Genomic DNA, 16,491 nt, shown 5'->3' with positions numbered 1-16,491 from the left:
TGAGGGTGAGGTAGGGGGTAAGAACATTTCCCTCCAGAAAGGCAACCCGAGTATTGAGTCTCCGTGGCCCAACGTTAATTTAACTGACAATTTAAAAAATCAAAACCAGTGTCAGGGGGCATTTAGAATGCCTGCCTTCTTAGTTTAATTTCACAGGGATCATGTTATAGCTTTTGATAAAATGTTTCATTTTAAAGGACTGGTTTCATCAAAGTAGGTCTTTTTTTATAGGGTCAGCTGCACCTATAAAAAACATATACATTAGGGAAAAGTGGTGCTTAGGTTCAGAGAACAGAAAGGAAATGCTTGCGCTCTTGAGGGATCCCTCCTGGTCCCTGAGGAGGCAATAGAGATGACACCTGGAGTAATTTATTGAACACTAGAGGCCCAGCGTGCGAAATCACACAAGACCCAGACCCAGCGTGCCGTGGGACCCAGCATCAAGTCCCGCTGGCACCACGAGATCTATCAATGCACACTTCCTGGCAACCGGTCTTTGGTCGTTACAGCATTATGACCATTGGGTTTTTATTATATAGATAGATACCATGCATGCTCATGCCTCTCACCTGTGTTCATGCCACTGTCTCACCCTGGATGCCTTCCCTCTGCTTTTAGCAAGCAAGACCCCAATCTTACTGGCTTGCATCTAACCTATTCTGGGTATGGTCTTGGCCAACTCCCATGTGTTTGCCAGGAATGATTGGTTGCAAAAATGTAAATTTGACCTGATTTGGCAAAAGGTATGAGTAAATTGAAGACTTGAGATGAGATTTTCCTGGTTTATCTGAGTGGACCTTAAATGCAACCACAAGGATCCTTATAAGAAGGAGACAGAAGGAGATCTGACACAAACAAACACAGAAGAAAAGGGGACAATGAGACCATGGAGGCAGAGACTGGAGGAATGTGACCACAAGCCAAGGGACACTGGCAGCCTCCAGAAGTGGGGAAAGGATGTAACAATGGGTAATTGTAACCCACTCCCACCATTCTTTTGACATTGTTTCTGTGGATGATGAATCTGGCTGATGTGTGACTACAGATAGCCAGCATGTTTGTATAAGATTTCTAGGAACTAACTTCAAAAGATACAAACTCTGACCTTCAGTCATCCAAGCTCTGGGAGATTTGCTCACTTTCAACTCTAAAATCAGGATTATGTAAAACCAGTATGGCAAAAACCTGGATGATGCCCACTAGACCACCACTTGACCAGTTTTGAGGTCCTTATTGGAATAGACTGTGCTGGTCTGCACAGAGAGAACTTTTCAACCACCTCCCCTTGATCTCTTTGTTCTGCTTTCCCTCTCCCTTCTTATAAAAACCTCTACCTGTACTGAGATGTTGAGATGAGCTTTGGGATGAGAGTCCCACATCTTCTCAAGTTGCCAGCACTTGAATAAAATACTTTTCTTCTCATTGGCACCTGTCTCATGAATTTGGCTTTTGTTGTTGCAGGCAGCCAAACCTGAGTTTTGCTTATAAGAGTGGAAAGAACATTCTGTGTCCTACAGGTGGAAAGCAGGGCCAGCTCCTACAGCTGGAGTTCCCCCTTCCGTGGGCATTCTCTGCTCCATTCTCTCATTCCACAAAGACAAGTGGGAGGTTCTAAGTGAAGAGATACTTGCTTTTTCTTGGCTGGGAGTGTCCAGGTAGAATTTGCAGGCTTGAGTAGGTTCCTGATGCCTGCATTTCATAAAGAATTATAAAGAGGAGCCCAGCCAGCGTGGCTCAGTGGTGGAGCATCAATCTATGAACAAGGAGGTCACAGTTTGATTCCTGGTCAGGGAACATGCCCTGGTTGTGGGTTTGGTCCCCAGTGTGGGGTATGAAGGAGGCAGCCGATCAATGATTATCTCTCATCATTGATGTTTCTATCTCTCTCTCCTTCTCCCTTCCTCTCTGAAGTCAATAAAAACATATTTTTTTAAAAATAATTATAAAGAGGAGATAGCTCAGGGACAACATGGCCAGATATCAGAAAGAATTGAGAAGAAAGGGAGAAAGCACAGAAAATCTGGAGCTTGCTGGGTTGAAAAATAAAACAATTTCTAATCTCCAGACTTGCCATTCAATAAAAGATTCTCAAATTAAAATGTAGCCTGAGAGAAAAGTCAAATCATGGGCATGGCTATAAAGATAAAGCTTGGGAGCATAGAGCAAATCAGAGACATAGCTCTCACACCCCTCTGAAGATCTCTGGAAGAATTAAATGATGTGTAGTAGTTACCAGAAAGATCAATGATCCTGCAATAGCCTGCGCTGCCCACAGTACCTGTAATTAAGTGAAGAGAGAGACATGTCTTAAAATGAATTGTAAATACAGCTTTTGGCCCAGGCAATCAAATACATAAGAAACCCTCAATTTTTGAGAAAGCTGTATTGGAAAAGCCCACACTGTTGACTAAAAAAGACTGAGACTATTCAAAATGGAAAAAAGTCTCTGGGCCACTAATTTTTTATGGGTAAAATGCAGGCTGAGAAAATCTTCAGCTGCTTAGAAAGGGCATAATTTCCAGTGTCATTTTCTGAAGTGACCAAGGAGAATAGTGTAGCAGAAAGGGTCTCCTAGAGATTAGAGCCAAAAGCCACTGACAATGAAGGACTGAGGGCCCAGCCCCCAGCAGTGGACTAGAGCCTAATCACAGAGCATTCCTACCCCAGGGTAGCAGTTCCTGGCAATGTTTCTCCAGCAGGACTTAAGAATTGCTGTGGACCAGGGGCTATTTGGGCCTTCTGTTCTCCAGAATGGCAATGTTTCTTAAGTGATCCTGTTCCTGCTCTACATGTGGGGGAGGAGTGTGATGGGGGAGGTGTGCAGACAGCTTCTGCTTTATTCATAGGTCTCGATAGCAAGAGGAGCTGCATCCAGATTTGCCATAGAATACGAGATTCTGGACATGTCACTTGATGCCCTAATTGGGTGTGTAGAGAATGGATGAGTATATTTTGCAAGTAGAAAAGTCTTCCATAAGTGTGTCCAAGAAGGACACAATATGTATCATTGTGCCCAATTCCTCATCCATCCTGTGATAGTTTCCTAGGGTTGTCAGTAGCAAATTATCACAAACTTGGATGATTTACAACAGAAATTTCTTGTGTATGGATCTGGAGGCCACAAATACAAAATCAAGGTGTTGGCAAGATTAGTTTTCTCTGAGATAGAATCTGTTTTCTGCCTCTCTCCTGGCTTCTGGTAGTTGCCTGCAATCCTTGGCACTTATTGACTTATAAACACATCCATCCAATCTCTGCTTTCATTGTCACATGTTGCTTTCCCTGTGTGTCTCTGTTTCTGTGTCTCCACTTCTCTTCCTGTAAGAACACCAGTCACATAGGATTAGAGGCCCACTCTAATTCCATATCACCTCACTTAACTAATTACATCTGCAAAGGCCCCATTTTCAAATAAGATCCCTTTCTGAGGTTCTAGGCATCCTTCATTTGGGGAAGAACACTATTCAATCCAATACATGTCCCTGTATCCACACCTTGTGTGTCTTTAGTTTCTCTGCCCCTTCATGTGGGCTGGGACATATATCCCTTCTGATCAAGGGAAGGTGGCTAGAAGAGACAATGTGCCAGTTTGGAGCCTAGGTCTCAGAGGCATTGTGCTTTCATGCTCACCTTCTAGAAGCTTCTGGCTTCCTCCATGAGGTGAGCTTCTTCTGGGAGCTGGTGTCCCTGCACCTGGGAAGTGGGGGGGCGGGGGGCAGCAATGTGAGCCAATATGGAGCAGAGCTGCTCCAGCCACTGCACACCTGCCCTGTCAGGAGAGCTGCCTAGGCCAATCTGCAGAGCTGTGTGTCTGGAGATAACTCTCCTCTTACTCTACTAGGTTTTAGGGTGGTTCATGAAGCAAAAATTGGCTGATATGAGTGAGGAAAGAACAGAAATCATGGGGACAGCCTCTTGTAAGCTCTGCTCCAGCTGCTATGCTGGATATGAACCCAGTGTTGCCAGGGTATTTTATTTTACCAAAAGGGGCCCAAAATCTAGATTTATAATCCAAAATCTCCTAATTGTGTGTGTGTGTATGTGTGTGTATATGTGTGTGTATATGTGTGTAATATATATATATTACAATTCTAAAATAAAATCACTGTGTAGTCCCAACCAAACAGGCTTATGGGCAGGATCCTGTCTGCAAGCCCCTAGCTTGTGGCCTGGGGTAAAGACTGGCTGGTTCTGGAAGGTCCCTCTGCTCAGCTGCTTCCAGTCACAGGTGCCATCCTGGGAAGATCCTGGTTCCACGAAGAGAGAGTCACCCTTGTGAGGACAAAAAAAAAGCCTTTCTTTTTCTTTGCTGTGGCTTTCCATAATTTATGAGAAGTACCTGCTAATTAAACCCCAATATTGTTGGCTCCTCTGATTCAAATTGTTGGTGCCTCTGTTCAAACTGCAAGACAAGATAAGCTACTCTCAAGGTTACATTCTTGCATACCCCTCCTCCTATTTTTACAACTCAGGGATAATTAGCACCAAAAGTCTCTATTAATAGAAAGTTTCCTTTTCCTTTCCCCTTCAAATAGGCCTCTTTTGAACTCTTCATAATTTTTGCTCTAAGCATGTGTTATAGGCTTGGGGAAAATACCGACAAGACACCTTTCTAAGTACATCTGCCTGGATTGTCTTCTGAGAAACAAACTACTTCAGCCTCAAATCTCCCTCCCTTCCATGTCACCTAGCAACAGCATCCATTGCCCTTTAAAAGGGGACGCCACCTTTTGTTTCTTGCGCCTGTATTGATTAGCAATGTACGGGCCTTTTCCTCCCATGGAAAGTAAAATAAACTCCCTCTCTCTTTGCACCTATCTCTTCTTTCAGGTGTGAATTCTCTCAGAGCCCTGTCGCTGGCAAAACCCAGAACACTCCCGTGAAATAAAGAACCCAGGCATGCCATCCAGGATTCCAATTGGAAGGAAGTGCAACCGATGGTCCGCACAGAGGACGAAGCAATGTGGGGGATTTGTCATCTCCATGCCTTTCTGCCCCTTACAAGGGCATCTTGGTTTATGCTGTTAAAAATACTTTGCAAGCCCTAGCTGGTTTGACTCAGTGGGTAGAGCACCCGCATGCGTACTAAACATTTCTGAGTTTGATTCCAGTCAAGGGCACATGCCTGGGTTGCGGGCTCAATCCCAGTAGGGGGCATGTAAGAGGCAGCCGATCAATGATTCTCTCTCGTGATTGATGTTTCTATCTCTCTCTCCCTCTCCCTTCCTCTGAAATCAATAAATATATATTTAAAAATATATATTTGGCAAGAAAATGCCTATAGAATTTCTTTTTTATTTTTTAAGTGGTGGGGTTTTAGGGATTGTTCTTTAAGAAAAAAAAACTATTGGAGAAAAGGCCAAACACCACAAGTTGAAATTGATTTTACAGGACAAACACCTCACTTTAAATTTAAATTGAGTCCAAATTCATTTCGTCTCCCAGAGTTCTAGAAGTGTAAACATTCAGTATGTTTATACTTGTTTCATCTGCTTTTTTGCTAAGTCCTGGTCCCCCACCTCCTTTCCTTTACCTCTATTTGTCATTTCATACATATGCTCAGCTTTGTATTTACATGTGTCTAACATTTATAGATGGCCTCTGAAATATGCCAGATGAAGGATGAAACAGTCCTGAAAACAGCTGGAAAATTGTGCAACAGTGGAGAAGTTGGGCACATGTACATTCTGCACTGTGAGGTTGCACAACAGACCAAGTTTGTTATAAGTGAGGCTGGAGGGTTCCCCCCCACTCCCTGAAGGATGACAGCTTGCTGGGTATAGCTGGCATCCTGCAGAAGGCATGCCCTCAGGAACCTCAGCCTCCTTGAGATGGGGAGGGCCAAGCTGGCACAGAGACTACAGCCAGGGGAGGAGGGCTCTGCTGAAGAGACGAGAGCCAAACCCACAGTCCTGTGAGACCAAGGCTGGGGGGTCCAGTGAGGCTGAAATCCAGTGTCTACAAAGTAGAGGCCAGGGTCTAGTGAGGCCAAGCCCCAGTTTCTAGTGAGAGAAGATCGGCCTTTTGGAGGCATCCATTTCCCTGCTACCCTGTGTTGGGAGGTCCTGTCAGATAGAGAGCCTCTAATAGACCTTGAGCCGCATTGTCCCCATTGCCTGCTTCTCTCAGAGCTCTGGATTTTTGTGTCTGTCCAGGACTACCCTAACTCTGCAATTCTCATATCTTTCTTGTGCTTTTGGAATATTCAGGAGAGTAGGACCTGGACCTCCAGACCACGGCTCGGTCATCCCTTGACCCTGCTGTTCCTCAACTGTTCATCTCATTGTCTAATAGATTAGAAACAATAAAAGAAAACTGTGAAACCCGTAATCACATTCAAAATCTCCATTTTCAATTTCAGGGGTGGGGGAAGGCTTTACTATATTGCTATAAAAAAAATCTGATGGTCTCAGTTGACCTCAGGTATAACAGTATAACAGGGTAGCTGATAATGCAATTTGCCTGCTCAAAAAAATTAAAAACAACATTATGGCAAACAGTGATCTTCCATCGGAGCTCTGTCAAAGATGCCATGTGGAATAGAGAGCCTGGATTCACATCAGAAGGCCTTCAGAATGGGTCAGGGGGAAGATGGACACCATAGCACAGACCCATGGGGGAGAGATCCTTTAGGAAGCTGCTGCCCAGCCTTTGGCATAGGATTCCAGGATGCTTGGAGGCATGTGGAAGGATCCCTGGGCTCAATAATGATGGTGAAAAGCTGGGATCCTGTGTGTTCCATGAAAACTTGTTGGAAGGGGATTGTCTCCACTGCTTCTACCTTTACTGTGACCCTCCTACCTTGACTGTAACCCCCGACGTGAGCCGGCTGCTCCTGTCCACAGCCTTCATGGTCAGGGCAGATGAGGACATGGCAGAGCCCACAGGTCAGCCAGACCAGGCCAAGCTCAGCTTGGACCTTGCTGAGTATTGCTAAGGAGTCTGGGGCTCAGCCGAGAACTCAGGCTGCCCATTGCCTCAGCTGCTCAGATGGGAGATGGGAAATGGTCATGGGGAATAGCCGTGGCCTAAGTGTCATTTGATTTCCTCTTTCTCATTTTCAGAAATGCAATTAGAGAGGCGTTGCATGGGCACTGGGGCCTTTTGGTGTGTCTGGGTCTGTGGGTGTTCGTGGGCTGGGTCAGCTGTGGGACCTGGTGTGTGTATGAGCATGAATGTGCAGATGAGTGCCCTTGCCTTCCACCTCCCAGCACAGCTTTCTGTCAAGTGCCCTGAATTGCTTCCTGCTTTCCATCCACATGTCAAGTCCCCCGACCTTGACATGGCAGTTCTTCTGTGGCATCCCCCTCTCCCACACCCTACATCCCCTCCACAGGCACTCCCAGTTGCCTGTGCTTTCAGACTCATGTTTGGAGGGCCCTGGAGCTATGTGGGAACCATGAAAAGGAACATTTGGAAAGTTCCAACAATCTGAGACCATAATAGAGGTCTTGTGTGAGAGAGCAGAGAAGCCTGGGGTTGGGGATGAGATGCAAAGGCAGGTTATGCTGGAGAGTTGCCCCCTCTCTGGGCTGCGGGTGCCTCACAGGCTATGCAGGGGCCACCTGAGGGCAGAGGCCTGAGTACCAGCCTCCCCATCTGAAGAAAGCATCTGGTAGAGGACAGTGAGGGTTGGGGCAGCATCTGCAGGCCATGTTACTCCTCTGTTGCAGTTTGTGTCAGCCCCAGTGTGGTCAGATGATGTGCTCTTCCATCTGTCCTCCCCCTGGCCAAGAGAAGCCTATTCCCCCAAGACATGCATATTTTCATGGGTAATCTTTTTATTTTTAAAAGTCTTAGCAAGTAATTTGAGTTCAAATATAAAACCCTGTGGACTATCAATTGGCAGCCTTCGTGTGTCAGTTACAATACTTGAGTTTATAAGCAATGACTCTGTGACTTTAGGCACAGAGTAGGGATTCTTCTATAACTGAATCTCAGAAGGCCAGGGTCTAGAGGAATACTTGTGGGCAGTGAGTGCTTATGTTCTAGAGGCAGCTGGTGGGGACTCACCTGGCCCCAGCCCTCTGGTGACCACATCCCAATGCACAAGCTTCAGCTTCTTCCTCTGATGTCATGAGGACCAAGTGTTAGATAGCATAAGGCTCTCAAGGTCTGAGCAATTCTAAATGTTATTACTCAATGTTATCCTTGCTAAATGTTAAAATGTATTTTGTAGACCAGCTGTAAATAGGATGAGCTTGACAAACTCAAAGGATAAATGTAGGCAATTGCAAAGACAAAATCAAAGTATAATTGATCAGGAGATTTGAAGATGGTGGCATAGGTAAATGCCTGTACTCACTGCCTCCCACAACACATCAAAATTACAACTAAAATACAGAACAACCATCATCCAGAACCACTGGAAAGCTGGCTGAATGGAAGTCCTACAACTAGAGAAGTAAAGAAGAAAGCATACTGAGACTGGTAGGAGGTACAGAGGTGTGGAACGGGCTAGTCCAGCACCACCTGTGCCACTATTTTAATCGGGAGGCAGATCGCCTCTGCAGAGGCCACCCAGAGGAGCAAGGGGTCCCAGCCCCACACCAGACGCCCAGCCCAGGGTCCCAGAGCTGGGAAAAGAAGTCCCTATAGGCAGTAAGAACTATAGGCTGTAAAAACCATTGCAGATTGGGGCTGAGTGACACAGAGGCTGCTCTTAAAAGGCCTGCACCAGGAAGGTCCCGCTTTCTCTGAGCTCCAGCACCAGGGCAAGGCTCTGAGGAACACAGACACATATGAGGAGGAACTGGATTGTCTGGCATTGGGGCAGGAACCCCGGGGCGGCTTTCTCCCAGACAGAGGTGCTCACAGGGATCATTGTCCCTATGCTGGGACCTCTCCAGTTGCATGGCTAACTGGCAGCCATTTCTGTTTGCTCTGCCCTGCCTCATCCAATTTACAACCCCACCCAAGCTGTGTGCAGTGGCTTTTGCATATGAATGGCCTGCCCTCGCTCAGGTTAAAATCTCTCAAACAAGCTGCAGCTGGGTCAAGGAGCCCCAAACCTATCAATAAAAGGCAAAAGGCCCAAGACCTGGCACCAGCACCAGCCTGCCTTGCTTCATAGCTGGGCATCATCTGGGAACTTCCAAACCTGATACAAAGAGGAGGAATATGCAGATCTCTCTGTAGCTCCTGCTGCATGGCCCCAGGCAGTGGCTGACTTTGCACCTCCCTGGAGACCCAGTGGTCAGTGTCAGGCCATACCATATTACAACTAGACACATCCATAAGAGACACACTCAAGGGGCAGACTCAGTGAGCACCAAAGCCCCACTGAAGCAAGTCCTGCTTCATAGGCGTGTCCCCTGCACAGCAGCTCTCCCACTGTAGTTGCACCTGGTTCTCACAGCCAATTGGCCTGGAGGTCAATTCCTCCCAGTGACACCAATAGCAATTGAGTCTCAACTACAACAAGTCTGTGCACACAGCCCACAAAGGGGTGCACCTAAAGTGCCCAGCTTGGGTGACTGGGGAGGCTGAGCCACTGGGCCCTACAAGACACCTACTACACAAGGCCACTCTACCAACTCAAGAAGACATAGCAGCTCTACCCAATACATAAAAACAAACATGGGAAAGCAGCCAAAATGAGGAGACAAAGAAACATGTCACAAATGAAAGAAATGGAAGAAAGCAAACTACTGGATATAGAGTTTAAAACCACGGTTATAAGGTTACTCAAGAATCTTCTAGATGCCTCCAAAAAAAATGGAAAAGTACCAGTCAGAAATTAAGCATACACTGACTGAAATAAAGAATAATATACAGGGATTCAACAGTAGAGTAGAGGATTCCGAGAATCATATCAATGATTTGAAATATGAGGAAGCAAAAAACACCCAACCAGAAGAGCAAAAAGAATCCAAAAAATATGAAGATAGTGTAAGGAGCCGCTGAGACAACTTCAAGTGTACCAACCTTCACATTATGGGGGTTCCAGAAGAAGAGAGAGAGCAATATATTAAAAACTTATTTGAAGAAATAATGACAGAAAATTTTCCATACCTGGTGAAAGAAATAGACTTACAAGCCCAAGAAGCACAGAGAGTCCCAAAAAAAAGAGGAACCCAAAGAGGACCACACCAAGACACATCATAATTAAAATGCCAAGGCCTAAAGACAAAGAAAGAATCTTAAAAACAGCAAGAGAAAAGCAGTTAATTATCTACAAGGGAATGCCCATACGACTGTCAGCTGATTTCTCAACAGAAATTACATAGGCCAGGAGGGAGTGGCAAGAAATATTCAAAGTGATGAACAGCAAAGACCTACAACCAAGATTACTCTATCCAGCAAAGCTATCATTTAGAATTGAAGGTCAGATAAAGAGCTTCACAGACAAGAAAAAGCTAAAGGAGTTCATCACCACCAAACCAATATTATAGGAAATGTTGAAGGATATTCTTTAAGAAGAGGAAGAAGAAGAAAAAGATCAAAAATATGAACAACAAAATGGCAACAAATACATACCTATCAACAATTGAATCTAAAAATCAAAATAAATGAATAAGAAATCTAATAAACAGAATAAACTGATGAATAAAATAGAAGCAGAGGCATGGAAATGGAACAGACTGATGATTCTCAGAGGGAAGGCAGGGGGCAGGAAGAGATTAAACAAAGATCTTATATGCATATATGCATTACCTATGGACACAGACAATAGGGTGGTGAAGACCTGGGGCGGGGTGGGAACTGGGTGGAGGGGGGCAATGGGGGAGAACAAGAGGGACATCTGTAATAATCGCAACAATAAAGATTTTTTTAAAAAGTGTAATTGTCCAAATAGTGTTGACAAGCAATGTCTAAGTCTTTCTTTGGGGAAACAGAGCTTTGAATGTGAATCCTGTCTCCTTTACTTGCTTCAAATAAATAAACCTTCTTTGTGCCAACCAGACAACTGTCTCATTCTTGAATACAGCACTCCAAGAGGTAAACACCTTGAGTTTGGTAACACAAGGGAGATGATTTAACTAAGATCTTTGCTAATTCATGAGCAGAGCTGCCCCTGTGTCACACTGAGCCCAGGGTTTTACCATATCTTTCTACTCCAGGACCTCAGCCAGGCCAGTCACCAGGGCATATGGGACTGGTCATCGGACATAGATGTGTGTGATCTTTCTCCTGAGAAGGGAGCTTGGAAATTCCTGATTAGTGTCCGAGTGGGGGCTCTCAGTTTCCAGAGCTGAACACAATCTTTCTTCATTCTCTTGTTTAAATTCTCCATTTAGAACAAAATGCAAGCACTGGCCAAAATCAACAAAGCCCTGGTTGCCTCTCTCACTGCACTCTTCCTTCTCTTCCTTCTTTACCACCCTATGGCTTTGCTACTCTTCTTTCCCTGGAGCAGAGAAAAAGCTCTCCTAACCAGAGGCCTCTGCACATGTTGGTCTTTGTGTTTGAGATGCTTATCTTAAGTGGTGACTGCCCGTTCCTGGTAACTTCTTTCCCATCAACTTTTAGCCTAAACCCTCACTCATCTCCCCTCCTTGTCCCATGCATTGTGAATCACTTATTTCTTTTTCTTTTCTTTTTTTTAAATCCTCATCTGAGGATATGTTTATTGATTTTAGAGAGAGAGGAAGTGGGAGAGAAAGAGAAAGAGAGAGAAATATCAATGTGAGCGAGAAACATCGATCCATTGCCTCTGAAAGTGCTCTGACCAGGGATCAAACCCTCAACCTAGGTATGTGCCCTGACCAGAACTTGAACCTGCAACCTTTTGGTGTACAAGACAATGCTCCAACCAAATGTGCCACCTGGCCAGGGCTCTTTTTATTTTTTTTATAGAATTTATTTTTGGTAGTTATATTGCTGATTCATTTGGTAAATTTAAATATATATATATATATATTGATTGATTTCAGAGAGGAGGGGAGAGGGAAAAAGAAAGAAACATCAATGATGAGAGAGAATTATTGATTGGCTGCCTCCTGCACTCCCCCTGCTGGGGATCAAGCCCACAACCCAGGCATGTGCCCTTGACTGGAATTGAACTCAGAACCTTTTAGTCCACATGCCGATGCTCTATCCACTGAGCAAAACCAGCTAGGGCACAAATTTTTTTGAGCACCTACTATGTGCTAGGCTATGCTTTGTTAACCACAATATTTTTTTGCAATCTTTCAGCAAGTTTGTTTATCAGGCCAAAATCCACCTTGGTATGGGTACCACCCAGGTCCTGCAATACAACTGGGTTTGGTTCTAAAGTCAGTGATGAAATGAAAAAAAAGCATGTGGTCAGAATACTCTAGAAATTTTCCAGTGAACACAGTTTTGTGTCTATAGCCCAATACTGTACAATGTGTAGCTGGGTAAAGGCAGTGATGGAGAACAGTACTAGCTAAGATGTCCAGTTTTGAGCTTTCATATTTGTTATATCATTTAATTCTCAAAACCACCCTATGAAGTAGATGATGTTGTTATGCCCATTATACAGTTTAAAAAACTGAGGCACAAGTGTTACTGAATAGGGACTGGACCCATAGCAGGTCTGCCTTGGGCCAACCAGTAGTGTGTGGGTTCTTGACTTCAGGCAGGAAAGATTTCACAACACAAGTCCAGATGATTTTAAGAGTGTTTATTATTGAAACATACAGTGAAACAAGAATGGGCTTAGGATGGAAGAAGCAACAGGAGAGAGCCTAGGCATGGCTGTTTGGGCTCACTGATAAATGAAAGTCACAGTAAAAGAAGATGTAAAGACAGGAAAAAGGTTTTTCTTTTTCTTTGCTGTGGCCTTGCACAATTTATGAGAAGCACCTGGTAATTAACCCCCAAGATTGTTAGCTCCTCTGATTCAAACAATCCCTCTGTTCAAACTGCAAGATAAGAAAAGCTACTCTCAAGGCTACATTCTTACATTCCCCCTCCTTCCTGCTGTTTTCAGAACTCAGGGATAATACCCACCAAGGAGTCTCTAGTTAGTAGAAAATCCTTCCTTTCTCACCTTCAAACAAGCCTCTTTTGAACTCTTCATAAGTTTTGCTCTGCTTGGACATCTGCCAAACTGTCTCCTAGAAAGCAAGGAAACTGTAACTTTTCAAGATAACTCCCCCTGGTATATGCTTAACTTCAACACAACACAAACCCTTCCCTTCCTTGTCACCTAGCAACACCAGCCATTACTCTTGAAAAGTGGAAGCCATTTTTTGTCCCCTGCCCTGTATTGATTGGCAGTAATTGGTTGTTTCCCTTCATGGAAAGTAGAATAAACTTCCTCTCTTCATCTCTTCTTTTAGTTGTGAATTCTTTCACAGTCCACACCACCAGCCAAACCCTAACAGAAGTGAGCCAAGGTGGGGCTGCTGTTGGCTCACTGGAAAGTCAGAGAAAAGGGAAGCCTTGGAGACTGGTTCATGGAGTAAACTCAGGATGAGCTGCGGCTGCCCACTGTTCCCCTGGTTTCAAATCTTGTGAGGAGGTGTAGAGTTTAGGAGCAAGAGAACAGAGATACAGCCCTAAGAGTTACAAGACTTGGGCATGCTCTAGCAAGAGAAGACCCTGAGTCCCCTGTCTTGAGGCTTTTTATCTTTCTTTAGCCAGGAGGGGTTTCAGGGGAGGGTCTCAACAGAATATTCATTAGCATTTCAGATGTGTTCTTCAATATGTTGGTTTACCAAAATGTATGTGTAGAGGTATTAGCATTATTTTCCGGTTAGTTTCATGTTTAAAGAATGTCATTGAAGCCCTGGCTGGTTTGGCTCATTGGATAGAGCGTCAGCCTGCGGGCTGAAGGGTCCCAGGTTCGATTCCGGTCAAGGACATATACTTTGGTTGCGAGCACATCCCCAGTAGGAGGTGTGCAGGAGGCAGCTGATCGATGCTTCTCTCTCATCGATGTTTCTAACTCTCTATCCCTCTCCCTTCCTCTCTGTAAAAAATCAATAAGACATATTAAAAAAAAAAAAAGAATGTAATTGAAGAGAGACTGAACAGAGGCCAGTCTACTCCTGGACAGTCTGGAATGTATAAACCATTTGCTCGTAAATGTCCTTGGTTAGGGAAGATAAAATCTTGTGATTCGTTAGTTAGCTGTAAATTGCTCAAATTGTTTGGCCTTGTTTAATTATTTCATCTCAGTTTCTCTTATTCCACTTGTCAAGGCATTTCCTTAGCTTCTTACTGTCCTGCCTCACAGGGAGGTTAAGTTTACCAAGGTTACAAGACTGGAAAGTGGTTGACAGAGCCCAAGAAGCCTGTGTCAGGGTTGTCCCGAGGACTTCACCCCCATCCTCCCACCCCACTGCCCAGAGTGGGAAAAGGAGCCAGGCGTGCTGCCCAACAGATGAGGACATGGGGCATGGACAGGCTGAGCACTGTATGCAAGTCACTGTGTACAGGGTGCTGGAGATGTCTCATCACTCTAGTGAGTCAGTAGGCTCAATTTCAGGCATCCTGTGCCCAATTGGGAATGCCATGTGGGAACGGTGACCAAGCATGGGCTAGAAGGAATGGCATGGGAAGGGGGCAGATTATAGAGCTAATGAGAAAGTAAATAAAGCTGGTGACCCCTTTGATGTGGGGGTAAGGAAAGGAAGGTAGCCAGATGTCCCAGGGTCCCTGGCAGGAGGGGAGATGACAGGTGAGAGACCAGGAGGACTTGACTGGGGCTGAGGAGAGGTGGAGATTGGGCCATGAGTAGCCGCGGCTTTGAGACACCTTGATAGGGACACCTGGGCATTATTACATTTTACACTGTGGAATGGACCTGGCTGAGGTTATGGGTGGGCAGACTTTTGAACCTGTGGTAAAGGATGAGGTTGCCAAGGAAAGGAGAGGCCAGGGACATAGCTGGGGAGGGGCACGTTTGTGATAGGATGGCATCCATTGGGATGGCACTGAGGCCAGAGGCCTTGAGCATATAGTGTGAAGGGAAAAGTCTTCTCTTGAGGGGCTTCCTGGAACCAGATCTGTTCCAGGAACAAAAACTTTAAAATATTGCACAAAAGATGCAGGTATATCTTGCTCTAACTGGGTAGCTCAGATGGTTAGAGCATTGTCCCAATATGCCAAGGTTTCAGGTTTGATCCCCAGTCAGGGCAAGTACAGGATTCAACCAATGAATGCATGAATAAGTGAAATAACAAATCAATGTTTCTCTCTCACACACATTCCCTTCTTCTCTCTCTCTCTCTCTCTCTCTCTCTCTCTCTCTCTCATATAAATTTTAAAAAGGTACAGGTATATCTTTTTTCTTCATTTTTTTTGCTGGAATGATGATAAGGGGACACTATTTTGCAAGGAGCAGAGGTGACCAGTTTCTCTATGAACTCCACTTTACATGTCCTGGGGACTTCATATCAGATCTCAGTGTTACTACACAGGAGGAGGGACCATCTGGAGCTGCTGGAAGGGAGCCAGCCAAAAAGAATCATGCTACTGGTGATGAGGCCTCAAATGAAGGAAAGGCCTCCTGGCACCCCAGGAAGGAGCAATGGGGTCCCCAGGGAGTCCCCAGTGGCTGCAGTGATGGCCAAAGGCCTTCAACTCTGCATCCAGAGTTTCTTCCCTTTGTGTCTCAGCCTTCATAATCCCATGGTTAGTGCCATTGCCAGACCCAGCCAGAAACTTTGGCCATGTTAAGACCCACACTTAGATACTATAAACTGGGCAAGGTTGGGCCTCTCATGCAAACTGTACTTCAGAGAGAAGCCTGCACTGAACTTCCTGCCTACACTGTGCTTCTGCTATCTGAGCCAGCCCTTATGAAGGACTTCCTAGAATCCTATATCAACCTATAGGACTGAGGCTTTCCCCACCCAATTGAAACAGCACAGCTCTGACCAACCAGAGAGGCTCTATTCTGATTAATCAAGACAAGTGCATTTTGGACCAATCAAACTGTGAGGATTTGGAGTCCTTATTTGCATGAGGGCAGACTAAACAGGGACCAGAGGCAGAGATATCTGTCCATATAAGCCAGATCCCCTCAGATTCTGAGAGTGCACTTACCCTCTCCACCGAAGGTATCTCACCTGAGAAGGCCAGAGCAGACTGGCACAGGACAGAGCTGGAGAGAGGACTGATCCCAGGGCCGCCTCACAACTATGCTGTTTTACAGCTGTGCTGTATGACAATTGAGATGTTTTGCACTAAAGTTTCCTTCTTCGCTGCACCCCAAATTGGGGGTTTCTGCTGGCCTTGAATTGGTGCTGAAAACCATTGGCTGACAGCAGGACTGGATGAAAGGAACATGACAGGAAGGGAGGGTGATCTAAAAAGAATAAAGCCTCAGAGGCCAGGGATCCTGGGATCTAGCAAGGCCTTGGCCAGGGTCAGCAATGGATTATAAGTGATGAAATACCCAGTCAGGCTTACAAAGGATTTGAACACAAAACCCCGCAATGTAACAGGATTGTGCCCATCATAAGCTATGTGCAGGATTTATATGTAAAGAAATCAATTCTCCATGCTCTATGGATGATGTCGTCTGGGAATGGGAGATAAACATAAAATCATGTGAGGACCAGGGCAGGGGTA

The sequence above is a fragment of the Myotis yumanensis genome, unplaced genomic scaffold (genome assembly GCF_028538775.1).
Source record: "Myotis yumanensis isolate MYYU_CA2020_CCGP unplaced genomic scaffold, mMyoYum1.0.hap1 SCAF_5, whole genome shotgun sequence".
Classification (NCBI taxonomy): domain Eukaryota; kingdom Metazoa; phylum Chordata; class Mammalia; order Chiroptera; family Vespertilionidae; genus Myotis; species Myotis yumanensis.
The sequence above is the reverse complement of the archived record's forward strand: the minus strand, read 5'-3'. Positions refer to the sequence as shown.